The sequence below is a fragment of the Bombyx mandarina genome, chromosome 03 (genome assembly GCF_030267445.1).
Source record: "Bombyx mandarina strain Sakado chromosome 03, ASM3026744v2".
NCBI classification, from domain to species: Eukaryota; Metazoa; Arthropoda; class Insecta; order Lepidoptera; family Bombycidae; genus Bombyx; species Bombyx mandarina.
The window spans coordinates 5,628,031-5,644,890 of record NC_143210.1 but is presented as its reverse complement, the minus strand read 5'-3'; the positions used below and the strand labels follow the sequence as shown (position 1 = coordinate 5,644,890).

General features: G+C 35.9%; 1 protein-coding gene across 1 annotated transcript in view; it reads left to right on the top strand.

The window, feature by feature from the left end:
• Window positions 1–4,569: 4,569 nt before the first annotated feature.
• spz3 (Spaetzle domain-containing protein 3) overlaps window positions 4,570–16,860 on the top strand; it is a 42,986-nt gene continuing 30,695 nt past the window's right edge. Inside the window, exon 1 of the mRNA XM_028186535.2 lies at window positions 4,570–4,790. The gene's annotated coding sequence lies outside the window, so the exon portion shown is untranslated. The remainder of the gene's footprint in view (window positions 4,791–16,860) is intronic.

Here is a 16,860-nt window from a genome sequence, read left to right as displayed (position 1 = left end):
TAAACTTATTGTATAGTTATAATAGTTAGGCTCAGAAAAGAGAGTATTAACTTAAAACGTGTGGAGAAGAAGCTATATACATTAATAATATTTTTGTTTGAATATAAGAAAATTCTTATATCAAAATGTCTTGTTGAATATTCTCTATAAAAATTAATTTTAAACTCAAAAAGCCTAAAAAGCGATAAATATATTTAAGTTGTTTGGAAATTTCAAAGCCATCGCTCAGACGACTTTTATCGTTTCTTAAGTACAGCAAGTTACCAAATAAGTCGTTTAAATTAAGTTTCACCAAATACGCACAGCACAGGGTTGCCATACTTACAAGTGTATTGTCAAGGTAGTTTTCGTATCTTAAGTAATTTAGATACATTTAAATTGAAAATATATGTCTGTTTTGATTCTGTATAAAAGCAAGTATGTTTAATAAATATTTAAAGAATAACTAATAAAATCGTGGTATACAATGAAAGATAATAAAGTATATTAAATTATTTATAAATGAAATCTGACAAATCGATTATCTTTGTAGACTTATTTAACAGTGATAAACGCCCACTGAGTTTCTCGCCGGATCTTCTCAGTGAGCCGCGATTTCGATCCGGTGGTAGATTCTGCTCTTACTAGGGCTTTTTTTTTTTGTCAGGAGGAAATCGCCGGACTTCCGCCCTTCACTGGGGATGGAGGGCGGGGCATGTCGGAGTCGAACCGACTAAAACCTCCTGTCTCTCAACAACCAACGTCCAAACCTCGCATGAGACAAAACTCATGAAAAGGCAAAGGGGGGAAAGTGAAGCGTTTAGTGCGGAGCACATCTCTCCCATCACCCTCCCCCTCGGGACGCCGGACTGGCGGTCGTCGGCGCCACGACCACCAGCCCTCTCGGTCGTCTTACTAGGGCTAGTGTCAGCAAATTCTATTAGGTTGGGTCCGTGAGCTCACCTACCCATTTGGGCGTAGCTGGGATAGCCTCTTAGGTTACTCGCGAATAGGTAGGGGCAAAAAGTGATAAATAATGCAACACTTATTATGTGGTTTTTGGTGTTTTTGCGTACGAGTTGTTGTGTTGTTTTGTATGAGCGTAAGCCTCTATTGTGGAACCAAATATTCATAGAATACCTTATAATCCCTTCTATCGTGCTAGTCTACTGTTTTTAAGCGTTCGCATTTCATTGAACTTTTGTTTTTCGATTAACACATCATTTTTAGTCTACTTTTAAAAAATTTATTACTTACATGTGTGGATGAGCTCACGGCTAACCTGGTGCTAAGTGGTTACCGGGGCCCATAGAAATCTACAACGTAAATTCTTTCACCTACCTTAAAACAAGAGTTCTAAGGTCTCAATTTTAACAGTACAATGGCTTCCACGCTCAAACCAAAACGCATTACTGATTCGCGGTAGAAATAAGTGGTGGTAGTGGTGGTACTTAACCATGCGGACTCACAAGATAATGCTGTTAAAAATTAGCGTTGAAGTTGAACTTTTACCAACGCTTACCTCCGATATCTCTTTACATAGTAAATACTATTTTTTTATGTTTTGCATGTCATAATATTATGACATGCAAAACATAAAAACGACAACCTTGAGTGTGACCAACTTTTAATTTGCCTTCATCGACATTTACATATTTTCACAATTATAAAAAATCTTAATTACGATTTTAACACATTTCGATCTCATAACGACAAAAAATTTATGATCAATTGATTAATTCGCTATTTTATCGACATAGAACGAAATCGGTCTCATCTGTTTTTATTAGACTTGCAAAGCCCAAAGATTAACTATTGACTAAGCATTTTATGTATCTCAATTGCATTGGAACGTGACTAGCTCGCCAGGAACGAGCCAGAACAGTGATGCGGATTTATAAAGGCTGCTATAACGTCCTTTTCTACTGCTCTCTGAGACTCACCTGGAGAAATGATGTTGAAGTCTCTATAGCAGGGTAAGGTCGTCTATGTAGTACGTACTCTCGAACCAAGAAACTATTATGGCTAGAAATTGTATAAGCTTATTATGGTTACGCCTGTAAGAGCAACACCATCTGTCGTCGAATGGCGGAATCGAATATCAAAGGAACTAGTAAAATCGAGAACGCTCGAGAAGTACAACGCCGTCTATTGTCAGATAGCGGAAACACATATCGAAGCTACTGGACCTGTCAAGAATGTTCTCGATAATTGTGGAGATGTCGTATCGACTATAAAAGCGTTGCAGAGATGACACGACGTTAGTAAGTAATCAAGCATTGTCTAGGCAATAAAACTAGCCGTCGTCGAAAAAAAAAATTAGCTTATTCTCGCTCATGATAATTATACGAAAAATCGTTACTTTTGTTCGGTCTCGTTGTATAAGGTTTAAAAACTGAAGTGTAAATAAACTATTTCATTCACTTCGCGGGCTATTTGTACTATATGATTTGATTTTTTGCGAATATAACCGTCGTTCTTGCCAGTTGTCAGTTGCCAAGTCCGAACTTTGGTTAACACGATTTAAGCTTTGTCTCAAATTTGCAAACAAAATCAGAAGCTCCGTATTTTTTTCATTGAAAATCTAAAAGAGATTCTTTAATATATGCATATTAGCAAAACCTTAAAATAGTGTGTTCATAATTTATAAGGCGAATAGCGCGGGCTAACCACTTAGGGTTGAATAATTGGATAAAATAAAATGTTTTACTGATATTAATTAAATAGATTCAGTTTTGAATAAAATGCCTGTACTGATCCTGACGTCGTTCACCTGTCATTTCATATTGACTAGCATAAATTTCCACATACCTACGAAACGAGAACAGCTACAGCCAAACCTCGAATGGCTATCCACAAAGATAATTGAGGCCGTCAGCGCAAAAGTGACCTAACCGACAATTTTTCATATTCGTGCTTATATATTGCAATTTATTTAAAATGTAAGTAATAAATGTTGATGCAAAAGCGGCCTATCCCTAGTATCACCCATAGATAACAGATGGCTTTGTAAACATTATTTTTTCACGTATTATTTTTTTCCACGAAGCAGTGTAAAAGTAAATTCATACCTTATTATCTCTACATTATGGTAGACTTAGGCCACCTTTGCGCTGACAGCCTCAATTAGAGTCTAACCCACTCAGTTTCTCGACGGATATTCTCAGTGGGTCGTGATTCTGGTCCGGTGGTAAATTCTGTGAAGCACTGCTCTTGCTAGGACTAGGGCCTACCCGTCTACCATAGGCGTTCGTGTAGCTGGAATAGACTCTTTAGCTTACCAACGAGTAAGAATGAAAAAAAAAACTAGAGTCAAGACTGACGATCATGAGATGTTCTATCTCATAAAGTATTAAAACTAATAGAAACCATCAAGAAAAAAAAATTGTAGCCCAAAAATAGGGTTCAATCAAATTTAAAAAAAAAAAATCTGAAAGAATCCAACAACCAACCAGACCTTGTCCAACATTTTGTAATCAAAGTAGACTGACGGAATTGTGTTGTAAAGTTTTAATTTACTTACTGTCTAGAGTCATTACTGTCATTAAGTAACACCAATGAGGCGAAAGGAGGCAAGCTCCGACCTATCTGTTATGTACTTTTTAATTTACTTTTATATTAGTATTAATTAGAGTCTATAGTAATTATCACGATGTAAATGTACCCATCTTGGGTCATCAGATCGAAGCTTCAATTCTATCTTCAAATCTATTATTTGATAGTTGATCTATACTCATATGGGAACGACAACAACTTACACAAATCTCAAATCGTGGCTATTAAAAATTTTACGTAAGGAAAAATATCCATCTGTGAAATTAAATTTTGATAAAACGGCAACCCTACAAAAAAGCTTACGTAAATAATGTAAAACAATATGATTGAAATAGAGTGCAAATAAAATCATAGTTATTTAGACATAATAGAGATAGAGCATGTTTAGTTGTAGGTATACCAAAGTAATTCATAAAAAGAACATATCCAAAATTGTATCAGTACCTATAGTTTAATACGATTAGTACTAGACAACCGTTGTATGAACTAGAATAAAGATAATTATGTAAATTGCAGTGTACTCTTATATTGTAGATTTTAAAATTGCATTAATATAATAATTATTTATTGATGGCATAACATCAAGACAATTGTAATATTCGAAATTAATATTGCAGTAGAAAGTTGAATATTTTCTAGTATAATAAAGGTAATGTACAATGTTTTAGCCCGAAAAATGATTATTAAATGTAGTCCATTATTTCGCCTTCGAAATTTTGGTAATGATTGATTTGATTAAAAGTACTAAAAAGATAATTATTTACTCTGAGAAACTTTTATCATAGTATCGGCATACATCGCTCGGCCGAAGAGACCTTAGATGGGGATTACCGTTAGTTCCTTCTATTTGCCGTTTACCTACCGAGAAATGAATCAGGATTCAGATCAAGTGATAATGATCGAATTCTAAAAAGTTAAACACAAAACCGTATTTCTTTTTACCAGCACACAATACCCAATGAAAGTCCAACCGGAACACATACATCATCGGAAGTTTACATTGATTTATTCTAGAGTGCCCATAGTGACAGCTGAGGTCTGTCGAGTAAAGGGAATGGCCACTTCAAGTTTCAACTTCATTCAGTCAGTAGTGGTCGCGCGCGAGTACGGCGGCGTGTGCGCATGTCATGTCTTGCCGCCATAACAAACAAAATTAACCCGCCATTATTAAAAAAAGTTTTCATGTGTTATTGAAATTGAAACGTGACAGTTATATTTTATCTGTGGACTCTTGTTTCGTGTAATCGTAGAACAAGGTAAATCTTACAAATTATTTTGAATTTGTGAAAATAAAAACCATTTTTTTAATTCTTCTTCGAATATAATATGTTTTTATTGCTAATCAAAACACAGCACGCGTGAGTTTATAACATTAAATTTGTGAAACAATTGTAATTTAATTACTTTATTGACAATAGTTTCGCCTGGGTTTCTCGTAATTATTGTCTGAATTCCGTTAAATTGAGTTTGTCTTTTATAAATTTATTTATTTATTATCGGTGTACCTAATGAACACATTTGGATTTCCGTAATATAATTAAGATTCTGCGCTTGTCTTGTTTATTATTCTTCTTTTATTTGTGGCAGGCCTATTGGGATTGGGACAACCTTGAGGTTTATTTACGCGAATTTGTCGCCGTAATACGGATTAAATAATACAAATGTTCATAAGTATGTGCATATAATCTCATTTAAATATTCAAATGAGTTCGTAATCTAAAAGTTATTTTGCCGTGTTAAGTTTGTATGGTGTGTTGTCAGTATAATCTGTATTTAATGTTTGTTAAGTTTTAGAAAGTGCGAGTAGATATTATATTATGTTTACGATAGATAGAATTTGAATTCACTAAATGTGGAGCTGGTAATGTGTGAAAATAAACGTCGCTTCCATTAATTAATTCACACTTCCTGATAAGTAAGTTTTTTTTAAAGTTAATAGATTGATTATACTGATCATACAAAATATAACTAGGGCGAATGTGACGTAGATTTAATATAGGGCGGGCTTATTATTATTGTGTTAACGGGAAACGAACCGGTATTGGAATGAGGTTCTATGTTAATGATGAATAAAGCGATTGAAACATATACAATTCAAAATTTACGGTACTATATGTACTATACGGTACTATATGATACATATATGAGTGTAACAAAGGAAGCATGATCTCCCGAATTCAAATAACATACGAATAAAACGATCATACAGATGATAATCCAAAAAATATTTCGAATTATTTATGAATAGGTAAATGTATAAAGTATCTAATTTGTCGTCAACAATAACTCAATTTTGTTAAAAGATATTAACATATCTGTGACTTGATATAATAGGATGTAAAGTTGATTGACACGTAATATTCTTCTTTGTCTCTACGTTATCTGTTGTTACTTTCACACTTCCCCTGATATACTCATTCCTGATTTTGCCCATATTTGAAAAGAAACGCACAGACAGCCTAGTGAGTTTCTTGCCGGATCTTCTCAGTGGGTCGCGTTTCCGATCCGTTGGTAGATTCTGCGAAGCACTGCTCTTGCTAAGGTTAGTGTTAGCAACGTCGTCAGGTTTGAGCCCCGTGAGCTCACCTACTTGATTGATAGGTTACGCTGACATAGGTTCTCAAGGCTAAGGAGTTTAGGTAGAAAAAACAAGTAGAAAAGTGTAAAATTATCGAAATTATGGAATAATGTATTGTCACTAATTTCATTTTGTAAAATGCAAGAAGTGTTTGTCGCCGATCTTGTCACGTCTTGTATTTAAGTTGTTATCGGAGCCTTTAACATCTTTATGCAAATTCCGTTGCTTGGTTTGATACAAGTTGGTCAAAAGTGACCACTCTTCTACCGATAATTTATTCTATTATATCATATATTTAATTTGAGATTCAAAGAAGAAGTCAATCCATTTATGCTGACACGATTCTCACTCGAACACCACGAAATAATACTTAATAACAATAACAGATATATGTAACTTGAAAAAGAAAGACTTCTTCTTTCTTAAAATAATAATGAAGATCTAGCGCAATCTCTTATGTTGATAAATTACATGTAGTGATAAAAATGTTAGTAACATCTTAATGGCGTTTTATAAATGTTTACCTGTCAGACATAACACAACATTTGAAAGTATTAAGTTATTTGCTTTTTTTTGTGCTTATACAAACATTGCAAATATTTTTCTCAAATGTTTCTCAACAACGATTATTTGTATTACACATCTAATGAATCATTAGATGAGGTTTCCTAGCAAAAAAACCGGGCTATGAACTCGATTTGCTCATAGATTTCGTTATTACTGTATCATCAACGAGTTGTGACATAAAGGTAATGATAAAAAAAAAGTAACAAATTCACACATACAATAGCAAACAGTGTTGATGTCATCTTGAAATTGACGTTATGTGAATATTACTTTTATTAGTTCCATAAAATAGTTTTTTTTTAAATTCCTTTGACGTGCTGAACACGCGACCGATGGATCCAAGTCCTTAGGCATCCTAACATGGATGCTGTCTCACCGTGCACGGTGAAATATAACGTTTGGGAATACATATATACGTTCTCCAATCTCTACCATTGGGAGTATTCCGAAAAAGTAAGAAGAATACACTCTCTAGCTAGAGCGAATCATTTTTCTTTACTTTAGTAAATTTCCAGATGAAATCTTTTAATAATCTAACTTACATTCGTAAAATGAATTATCTCTCACTCTTCCGGGATATATGGCTTCTTTATAAAGAGTTAATATAGATGTTGTATTGTTGCTGTGTTATGCTCCTGCCAACATTACTCCGTCTTTGGAGGGTAATGAACACTACTTAGTTATATTAGTAGGTCACAAGTTCTTCAGCATCTGTTAGTCACCGTCGACGCCCTAGATACGTCCTCCTGGCACAACGGTTTGATTTTCAAACTATTCAACATGGGCGTGCCGGATAGTCTCGTGCTCATCATACGGGACTTCTTGTCGAACCGCTCTTTTCGATATCGAGTCGAGGGAACCCGCTCCTCCCCACGACCTCTCACAGCTGGAGTCCCGCAAGGCTCTGTCCTCTCACCCCTCCTATTTAGCTTATTCGTTAACGATATTCCCCGGTCGCCGCCGACCCATTTAGCTTTATTCGCCGACGACACGACTGTTTACTATTCCAGTAGAAACAAGTCCCTAATCGCGAAGAAGCTTCAGAGCGCAGCCCTAGCCCTAGGACAGTGGTTCCGAAAATGGCGCATAGACATCAACCCAGCGAAAAGTACTGCGGTGCTATTTCAGAGGGGAAGCTCCACACGGATTTCCTCCCGTATTAGGAGGAGGAATCTCACACCCCCGATTACTCTCTTTAGTCAATCCATACCCTGGGCCAGGAAGGTCAAGTACCTGGGCGTTACCCTGGATGCATCGATGACATTCCGCCCGCATATAAAATCAGTCCGTGACCGTGCCGCGTTTATTCTCGGTAGACTCTACCCCATGATCTGTAAGCGGAGTAAAATGTCCCTTCGGAACAAGGTGACACTTTACAAAACTTGCATAAGGCCCGTCATGACTTACGCGAGTGTGGTGTTCGCTCACGCGGCCCGCACACACATAGACACCCTTCAATCTCTACAATCCCGCTTTTGCAGGTTAGCCGTCGGAGCTCCGTGGTTCGTGAGGAACGTTGACCTACACGACGACCTGGGCCTCGAATCTATCCAGAAATACATGAAGTCAGCGTCGGAACGGTACTTCGATAAGGCTATGCGTCATGATAATCGCCTTATCGTAGCCGCCGCTGACTACTCCCCGAATCCTGATCATGCAGGAGCCAGTCACCGTCGACGCCCTAGACACGTCCTTACGGATCCCTCAGATCCAATAACGTTTGCACTAGACGCCTTCAGCTCTAGGAGCAGGCTTAGGGACCTCGGTAACCGTACTCGTCGAACTCGGCAAAGAGGTCGACGTGCAACCTAACCCATGCATCAGCCCACTGAGTTTCTCGCTGGATCTTCTCGCTGGATCCGGCAGTAGATTAATTCGCGAAGCAATTGCTCTTGACCTGTTAGGTCTCCTTCGGAGGCGCTCGGGCAGTTGTTAGAAAATCCCACCCCTCCTGGCTGAGCATTTGCTCGCCCATCTGTCCTGGTGAAATTGGAAAGGCCTTCGGTCCAGCAGTAATCTTTCAATCATAAAAAAAAACCGTTGGTGATAAGAAGTCTATTATTTTCTCCGATGTCATTTTTTCGTGTTATGTTATATAATATTTATGAAACCTTTTTAATAATAATGGACAAACTTTAAATTTTCAACACGATATTAAGGTAAAAGAAAAGTCGCTAATCAATTTTTTTTTCTTCTATAATTATATTAATCTGTCTTATATTGAAATACGTCGTGCCTAGATCGCGTGCTAAAAGCCAATTAATCGATTTATAACAAACGATAATATAATCAACATGTAATGTAGTCAGTACTTTGAATGTAATTAGCAAATGTCCACAAGCGGTACTCGGAATTGTCACTAAAGGTCTTTGTTTAAGCGCAAATACCGAATTAAAGGTGTCGTTCCACGATAAACGATAAAACAGTTAATTTCATTTTAGTCGGAATGTTAAAAACGATATTTTAAAATAAACAACATTAAGGAATACTGATTTTTTTTTTGTAACAATCCTGTTACTAATTTTGACATTGAACATTTCAAATTACCTTTTATATTCAATCAGATACATATTGCAAATGATAATAAAACTGAAATTTTATCATTCGGTGATTTGAAAATAAAATTTGGTTCATTTGTGAAAATAGGTTTTTCCAGTTATTTTATAAAAATCGCTAGATATGAATATTTGATACAACAGAGCAAGACAGTGCTTTAATTCTTTTTGCCCTACCCGGAAATACGATACATTTTTTTTTCTTATCAACGACCTCAAATCGAAAGTCCGCAATCAATTAAAACGAGTTTTAATAGGGGAGAATAATACATATATCGTTACGTGTACATTTTTCCGGGTGGCCTTGTCAAGTCGTTGACACGGGAATAAGTAATTTGTAGTAAGAATTTTTTTTTCTTCAGAAAATGAGTTATCGAGTTATTTACAATAAAAGGGTGTTTTTTCTCAATTTTCAAGCCAAAAATTAACAATTTCAATATACATATTCATGTAATAATTTACACTGCCAATTAGCCTAACTCGCAAAATGCTTAGAGTTATCAAACGGCGTATTTTAAATTGAATACAATAATTGATTTGAAGGCTGAAGAAACTGTTTTAGTCTCGAGGTATTCCTTATTCTTTGCCGAAAGTCCAATATACCCATTTCTACCATAAAACAATCATGCCTTCCTTTTTCAAGGCCAAGACAAACAGTATTGCAAGATAATTGAGTTTTTGTTTCCTAGTGACGTCCGGGGACTTCAGTAGACGCTTAACTTCAGAGAGTCTTTGAACTTACAACAATTTTTAGATTTACGTATACTTCTTTAGCTAACGATCAAGATAACTATGAATTTATTCATTCACATTACGAAACCAGATCTGTGATTGACAGAAGCAGGTCAGATCGGGTCTAAAAACTCATGTGGAAATATCGCTTTATGGCTCTCTTAATGCGCCATTAGTATATCTCAACGTTTATGGTATTACGATGATCGAAGTGCTAATAACTCCGAGTCGTAATAAATCTAGTGCAGTGAGCATCAACAACATTAGAATGGTAATAGAAATTTGATAAGGTTACGAACACGTTGAACTTTATTGAAACAAAAACACTGACTTTTGTGTTTCTTGGCCTTTGTTCGTAGATGACTTATTCACAACTGTTGTAAGTACTGTTAATTATCTGAATTGAAAAATAAAATGTTATTTGGTAATATATAGGTAGGTTCAGTAGTTTTATCTTATCAAAACATTGAAGCTCTTTTTTCCTTAACACCACATGCCTGAGACAATATTAAAAAAAAACATCTCTCTTGTTCTCGTTTCTAGGGCCGTCTGGTGTAGTGGTAAGTGACATGGTCACTACACAAGGGGGTCGCGGGTTCGAATCCCACCAAGGGAAGATATTTGTATGATAAATATATATGTCTTTTCCAGGGTTATGGATGTATATTATATTAAATATTAAACACATGTATGTGTATAATAAAATCTTACATTTATTTCCGTTATCTAGTACCTGTAACACAAGTTCTTTACGAACTTAGCACGGGACCAGTTAACGTGGCGTGATCGTTAGTAAAAATATTTATTTATTTAATTATCTCTTTCTCTTTCTCGATTTCTTCTATGTATTTAGAGTTTATTGTGTAAAAGTGCAGATATCACGGATTAATGCAGGAATTCAGAGTCCAAAGTACTAGTCACTTTTTAATTTTCATAATTAACTCAATGGTTTTAAATCCTGGATTAAGCTACACATTTGTTTCTCTGTGAATTTGGAGATCTTCCTACAGGAATATACCTAATTAAATTTGGCGTCTTGAGTACGTTTCAAATTATTCGCTTACCTAAGCGCCTCAGCCTGTTTCTTTTTTCGCAAATGACGTAAAATCGATTAGCGTGTTTCATCAACAGCTTTATAAACCAAACATGCTAATAAGTCAACTAAATATGCACAGTTATGGAGATTTTGTGGTGAAATGCAGCGATATTAAGGTATTGTTATGTTTTAAACTCAAATTTTCGATCATAAAACTTAAAAATTTAATTAGTGTAAACCAGTTTATCCACGTGACCAAGTCAAATTAGTAAATTATTTAAAAATTCTGACTCTTTGTGGCTATAACCATTATGCAGACCGATGATCATGAGATGTTCTATCTCATAAAGTATTAAAATTGATAGAAACCAACAAGAAATAAAAATAAATTAGCTCCAAATTAGGGTTCACTCAAAATCTAAAAAATATTCTGAAAGAATCCAACAACCACCCAGACTTCGTCCAAAATTTGTTATTCAAAGTAGACTGAAGGAATTGTGTTAAAAAAGTACTGTGAAATTCGAAGTTTTAATGAAGGCTGTGGATGTAGTCTACGGTCGTACGATTTCGATTGAACCCCATCGTCGCAAACGGATGTTGTAGTCATTAACGTACTTGTTTCGATGGTGGTGCTGTTCACAGCTGACAGGTAGAGACTTTGATGCTTTAGCAATTACGCTTCTGTCAACCATATAAGCTTTATGAACATAACCAAAATTCTGAAATTAATCCATATACCTAAAGGCGATTGCATGCAGCAGAGATGCGAATGTTGCGATGGATGTGTGGAGTAACGAAAATGGATAGAATACGGAATGAATATGTTAGAGGAAGTCTGAAAGTGGCACCTGTGACAGAGAAGCTGAGGAGTGCGCGTTTGGGATGGTATGGACATGTGATGAGACGAAATGAAAATGAGGTTGGTAAGAGAGGGTTAACTATGAATGTGGAAGGATATAGAGGAAGAGGTAGACCTAAGAAGAAATGGATAGATTGTGTGAAAGACGATATGGGTAAGAGGGGAGTGAGCGAAGAAATGGTATATGATAGAAGAGTATGGAAGGAGAAAACATGTTGCGCCGACCCCAGGTGACTGGGAAAAGCGCAGGATAATGATGATACCTAATAATAGATATTATTTTATTTTTAAAGATTTTTCGAGTTTTATGATATACTTGCGCGCACTACAATGATAGTACATATTTTCTAGAGCTTTAGAGGATTTGGCAAGTTGTAGACGTAAGTCATAATATTATTAGGGTATAATCTCATCTCACTTATTCGATTGACTTTGAATGATTCTAGTGCAAAAGAGTTCTTGACCGCTTTTAGATGTAACTGAATTTCGAAACACAACATTTTTACAACAAAATCCTTATTTAAAATGACGTTTAAAAATACAAACAAACGTTTAATAAATCTATGTAATAACTACCCACGCAGACTTATACCGCGACACGTAATTGACGACATGAATATTTTACTGTCTGATGCGTGGAGACAAAATAAAATTATAATTTGCGTAATGACTGGAGGTAGGACTTTTGTGAGTCCGCACGGGTAGGTACCATCACTCAGCCTATTTCTGCCGTGAAGCAGTAATGCGTTTCGGCTTGAAGGGTGGGACAGCCATTGTAACTATACTTGAGACCTTAGAACTTATATCTCAAGGTGGGTGGCGCATTTACGTTGTAAATGTCTATACGCTCCAGTAACCACTTAACACCAGGTGGGCTGTGAGCTCGTCCACGAATCGAAGCATAAAAAAACAGATTTTTCTAGTCCTAACATTCTACCTGCGGTCTTCAGTTTACCCGCGATCATGGCAACAGGGCGATCATTGAAAGTGAAATACAATACATGAACCTTTTATATAATATTAGTGTTAGAGTATTCATTTATACGTATTCATATTATAAAACATAAACATAAATAGTGTATTTAAAGTTGCAGCCAACTATTAGATAATACGGTATTGTATGAGCGGCTGCGCTTTGTTATACAGTGTTCCGGAATATAAACTGATTTAATATTATAATTGTTTCAAATAAATTGAATATTACTCGAGTTGATTTTATCAACCATGGTATAAACCAGTAGCCAACTAAATAACATAAGTTGGTTTAATGTACTGAAACGTTCTTTTATATATTAAATTAAGATTTACGATTCTTTTCAGTGGTAAAACTACATTCCGTAGCGGTGGTAATGTGACTCTTAAATAGCGTCTGTAAAGGTCGGCTTAAATTAAATAATACTTTTTGTTTAGATTTCGGAGTAATATAATAAGTTCATTTCAACACCAAAATATTTCTTTTTGAAAATAATATCTGATTGGTTTCTTGACATAACATTTGATAAGTCAGCAAAAAATTTGAAACTTAATTAGTAATAAACTCGTAACATTCTATAAAGAATCAGCTTTCTAAAACGATGGAAATAGGATATACTGTTTTTATTTCAGCTTCGCCCTAACGTGTAGGTGAGCTCACGGGGCTCAAACCGGAGTGCTGCTAGCACTGGCCCTGGCAAGAGCAGTGCTTCGCAGAATCTACCACCGGATTGGAAACGCGATCCACTGAGAAGATCCGACGAGAAACTCAGTGGGCTGTGTCTGTGGGTTAATTCGCTCGTCGAGCCCTTCGTCGCAAGCGACGGGTTCGACGAGGACGGTGACCGGAATATACTATAATTTACTCTCTACCATATAGTATGGTATACTCTAACTCAGGACTATCCAGAAAAGCGGCCCGCGGCTTGTTTTCGTCAGAGAATAGTTTTAGATATTAATACATAGTTTGGAGTATAGAATTCTTATACAAACATATAATCAATATTTGGTATAATTTATCTTTATTCTTGTAACATTCCATTCCCATGACATCATTTAAAAGTGAAGCTATCTTTTACTATTGTTTTTATGAAAATATTTTTGTCAGAAAAGTATTTTGTTTTTGAAAATTATATTTTATGCGGCCCTCTGGCTCTTGTGGTAAATTTAATTAGCCCGCAAAGGTATGTAGTTTTGACAGCCCTGCTCTAAATGAACTGAAATGTCAAGTTATATGTCATCCGACATCTGACACTTAAAACGATTTTGTATTTTCAAATTAAAATCTCGATGATTTCGTTAATTTTCTCCTATTCCAAATTTAAAAACTTCTAAGTATCTTCTCATCTAATTTGTTAAGAATTAACAGAAGTGCGAAAAGTCGGTGAACAATATTAATCGTTATTTAACACATGTCTGATTTTGGTATTAAGATACATAACACTTGCCCAGTACTGATCAATATTTTACTAAATAACATCGAAATCGTAAATAATCGACAACACCATCAATGCCCACGATAAGATTTTATTATAGTCATAAATTAGTTAAATTAAAAAAATCATAAATAACGACCTATTACGGAATCCTTTATGTATTTACATTTATATTTTATAGGTAAAAAAAAAATTGGAGCAACTGATACGCATTCACGGCCACTTACATTCCATTGGACTGCTCGAATTGTGGCCGGCAAGGTCGCCAGACGTGGGCTTGTAAAGATTTAGCGCAAACCGTTTACATTATGTAATTTGATTTCGAACTTTGAACAAATCCGTTTAATAGTAAGCACTGGGCTCCCAAAGGATCTAGGTCTAGTACTACAGCCAGGGTCGTCTTAAACTAGGATGGGGCCCTTGGGCACACAAGAATTTGAGGCCCTTTTGGAAAGTCGGATTATCGTCGTTGTGGCCTAAAGGATAAGACATCCGGTGCATTCGTGTGTAGCGATGCACCGGTGTTCGAATCCCGCAGGCGGGTACCAATTTTTCTAATGAAATACGTACTCAACAAATGTTCACAATTGACTTCCACGGTGAAGGAATAACATCGTGTAGTAAAAATCAAACCCGTAAAATTATAATTTGCGTTATCACTGGTGGTAGGACCTCTTGGGAGTCCGCACGGGTAGGTACCACCACCCCGCCTATTTCCGCCGTGAAGCAGTAAGGCGTTTCGGTTCGAAGGGTGGGGTAGCCGTTGTAACTATACTGAGATCTTAGAACTTATATCTCGAGGTGGGTGGCGCATTTACGTTGTGGATGTCTGTGGGCTCCAGTAACCACTTAACACCAGGTGGGCTGTGAGCTCGTCCATTATCTCAGCAATAAAAAAAAAAAGAAAAAAAAGGGAATTATAATAACATTTTTTACTGAGTGTGACCATTTATAGGTAATCAAATACAGTATGATATAATATGTCATAATGATATTAGAACGCTGCTGGTTTTTTGGTTACGATTTCGATAACGGTTTCTTTCGGGATGTCTGTTGAGCAAAATCTTCTATTATAGGCATAGTATATGCCTTGTAGATACCTTCTGATTACTGATTTGTGAAAAAAAGTGTAATGTGCCCGACAAAAATGCTTTGAGAATAAGCGTGTGAGAGAAATTGTCGGTCTTTCGGGGCCCCCTGAGAATGGGGGCCCTGGGCACGGGCCCCATGTGCCCTTATGGTAAAGACGGTATTGACTACAGCCTACAGCCCTAACTTGGGGGCATAACTTTAAATGAATACGTGAAGCAAAAACTTTGTACCCCTTTTTTACGAAAATTGCGCGGACGGAGGAGTATGACATTTCCCACACTTATAGAGAATATAGTGAAGGAGTGCAGAATGTTAATATTTTTTAAATTATGCATAAAAAATACGTTAAATCAATAAAAAACATTAAACACACTACCATGTATTTGACACACACGCATGCATATTATTTGTTTATTTCAAACTTTTCTTATTGCTTATAGCCTATGGCAAATTGAGAATAGATTAATTACATATGTTTGTCTTTATTGATATTTCTCTAAAGTATAGTCTTGCCGTAATTTGTGATTATAGAAGTATAATAGTCTTTGACAATAGAATCATAACAATGTACAAACTTATAATTTAAATTAATTATAGTCGAAGTCCGGAAGTCCCCCCCGGAAGTCCCCCCTAGTTCTACGAATTGGATGAACAATCCTTTAGGCATATACTACGTATGAGCTAAGTTCCTATCGGCTGGTAACTTACTTGTACATTCGTGTAAAACTTAACTTACATGTAAAAACATTTTATTTAGGGGTATTTCGGTTATGGGCTTTAAGCTCATCTAGCATGTAGATTGCGTTTCACTTTAATATACCTAATCCGTCGGATGTCAGTTGATTATGCTGTACCTCAGATCCAATTTCTCATTAACCAATCAACCAAGTAAATAGAAGAAAACCTTACTAATTCGAGTTCCGGTTAATACTGTGATGCTCCGCAATATGCTAATGACCCTCGATCGCGAAACCATAAGATGAGACAAATGAATTTTTTTTTGTACAAGTTCACCTACGCCGGCAATACATGCTAGATAGGAAAGTCTCTTTTGATCGATGATTTTTAAAAGCTTTTGAATTTACAACAGAACTTTTATTTTAGTTGTAAAATACGGAGTCAAGATAGAAATTGATCTAAATATGGACCTCAAGGGTCCTAATATATTCACCGGGTAAGTAGGTGAGCTCACGGGGTTCTTGCCTGGCGGTGATTTCTGAAAGAAACAGTAAAAACCAAAAAAAAAATTCGAATATAAGAAAAATACTTTTGACACCTATGTCCTCCCCTTTATAATTTACTGTTGGGTTATAGTTACTGATAAAGTATCACAGACAAATTAAGAAAATACCAAATGATGGGACATCTTGGAAGTAAAACTAAAAGACAAAATCAGAAACATCAATATTACATACAGAGAATAAAAGTGATTGATGTTCTAATGTGTATTTACCAATTGGAAAGTAGTTTACTAGTCACTTGTTTCGCTGTAGCAAAGA